The sequence below is a fragment of the Mixophyes fleayi genome, chromosome 1 (genome assembly GCF_038048845.1).
Source record: "Mixophyes fleayi isolate aMixFle1 chromosome 1, aMixFle1.hap1, whole genome shotgun sequence".
Lineage (NCBI taxonomy): Eukaryota > Metazoa > Chordata > Amphibia > Anura > Limnodynastidae > Mixophyes > Mixophyes fleayi.
The window spans coordinates 143,156,063-143,158,863 of record NC_134402.1 but is presented as its reverse complement, the minus strand read 5'-3'; positions in this window follow the sequence as shown (position 1 = coordinate 143,158,863).

Here is a 2,801-nt window from a genome sequence, read left to right as displayed (position 1 = left end):
TTTATACTTTGCTGCTTTATTGTAATATCGTTTATGCGTAATAATGGCTTGCTGTAAATCCTGCTATATTTTGCAATTAAATATCTTTGTACTTTGGAAACACAAGAAACACATTGGCTTATGTTTTATTGGTAAGCGATAAAATGACTTTAATACCTCCTATCACCAATAATGCTGAGCTTCAACTGTTTACTGATGCTGCATGGTCTTCTGGGTTTGGGTCTTATTTAGATGGTGAGTGGTGCGCTGCCTCTTGGCCGTTTTCTTGGCAGCAGGATGGTCTCACAAGGAATCTTTTAGAAGAAATATAGAGAGGACTGGTGTGCTTAGGAAGGTTTTCGTTCATTGAGGAAGGTCGAAGGTAAGACTGATGAACAGCGCATTCTGTCCTTCATTTGGCATTGTTTTGCTGTTGGAAAATCTAAAGCATATATGGTTGTGGTCCTGTCAGGCATCTCCTTTTTGTTTGCAGCTTAATGGTTTTCCTGATGTTACTAAAATTTTTCTAGTTTTCCCAAACTTTTAAAGCTTTGCTAGCGTTTCTCCAACCGTAGATGATAGAAGGAGACCTATTGATAGGGGTGTGTTAGTTTGTTTCTTGGATATCATTTCAGAAGTCGCTATTGATGTGTTTGAAGCATCCTTGTTTTGTTTAGCTTTCCCAATGGCTTTTTTCAGAACTTTTAGAATAAGTGAGTTGATAGCTTCTTCTAAATTGGCTATCGATTTGGGATTCCTTCATAAAAAGTTTATCTTCATAGTTTGTAAGATACACAGGTCTAAGACTGACGCACTAGGTAAACGGCGTTGGATCAATTTGCCACGCAGTCATGATATTTTATTGTGCTCTATGAGATTTGCACTATGTTGTATCGGGATATGGGTCCAGCCCCTGGTAGTAATTGGCTTAGGCACTGTGATGGCTATCCTCTAACAAAGTTTCCGTTTTCTGCTGTTTCTAAGAGTTGTATATCTAAGATTGGTCTAGAAATTGCAGATTATGGACGCATTCATTTAGAAAAGGTGCTTCTATAGTAGTGGCTGAAGGAGTTTCTGAGCAGAATATTATGACTGGGAAGATGGAAGTCAAAGTGTTTCAAAAATATTAGGCTGTCTGTAGCACTCTAAGCTTACATTTAATGTTAATAGCGAGGCTGACACATGACATACGTCGTTTGTCTTGTTAAAAGAAGGCACGGAGGGATTTTCCATTATTTTTCTTCCAATGTGGGCCTGATTGGCTGGTGCCCCCCAAGGTTTTTGGTTTTACCTCTGTATGGGTCATCCTGCGTTTTGTGTGTCTTGTGCTGTGTTGTCTATCTGTTTATATGTTTTTGTATTGGTGTTTGTCTTATGTCTACTCTCACTCCATATTACAGGTCAACTGCGGGATGTTCAGATGGTATGGCTGGTGGTCCATTCATTTGTTTTTTTTGCCAGTAAAAGTGCTCCTGCTCTCGACTTGAGCTTTTTTCACCATGCAAATTTAGTTGGTTAGGTTTTAGAGGACTACGTTGGGCGTCACTTTTTAAGATTATTTTTGATAGCGAGGCTAAGTTTGGCCACCCGGACATTTTCATCATTCATTTGGGAGGAAATGACTTGGGTAATTTGAAAGGTTTGGACCTTATTGCTCATATCAAATCGGATGTGGAGGTCATTAAATTGCATTGGCCATCAGTACACTTAATTCTTAGAATTAATTGGAGAGCAGCTCACATTGAAAAGGCTTGCTCAAAAGTTAATAGAGCAGTGAGAAAAATATTCATGGGTTTATGGGGCCAAGTTATCAGTTATCCAGAAAGCAAGGCCTGTTTCACACAGTTTTATAGAACAGGCTTGTTCTGTACTTGCCTGATGTTTAAGTATCTTATTTTGTTGAGCTGTTTTTTCTTTCTTTTGTTCGGCTTTGAAAGGTCATTTTGGCGGCGGGCTTGGGTTCCTGGGGTGTCGGAACCTAGCTGTGGTGGGAAAGCAGTCCAATCAGCGGCCATAATAACACAGCTAATGAGCCAAAAGGGGATAGATTCGGTCTCTAACACCTAGAAGTGTCCCAATATTTAGTTCAAAGTTTACGGTTTACGGGTGTGGTCTAAGGCTGATTGGTCTGCTTATATTTGCCACCATTTAAATACATTTAATCTTTCAATAAATTTTCTTTCATTCGCCAAACACGTGTCTTGTGTTGTTATTTATAATGGTAAGATAACTTTTGTTAGGTGTAAGGATATTAAGAAAGAAAACCATCAACCACTAAGATGGTTATTCACTATCCACATTCCGTTCACATAGAAACTGCTAGCATTACAGCAGACCTCACATAGGAGCAATTTTGTCCAATCATGATCATCACATTTTTTTATGCTGACAGCCATTTTACAAGCATAGTAACTTCTAGATCAACCTCTATTTTCTCTAGTGTCTGAAACTCAACCTGTTCTAAACACATTGTATATTGCCTTGCTGCCATATTAACTACTTAATTTACATCATTGCACATATACTGATTTTGATACTGTGTTATATTTCTGTAAATTTACTGATTTTTAATACAATAGGCAAATGTTGGAGGAAACTTGATTTGCAACTTCTGAGACAGGATGTCATGATTTGGTTTTTGCAACATTTATAGAGGAAATCCTCATTAAGGCTAATTAGACCTCTTTCATATGAAGTGGCCAACACTGGTTTAGCCTGAAAACACAGCAGATGGCCGTTACCTTTATATCATGTGAGACCCTTTGCCCTATGTGTTAGAACCTGCCTGAACAATGTAAACATCAAAGTGATTTGGGAACTCA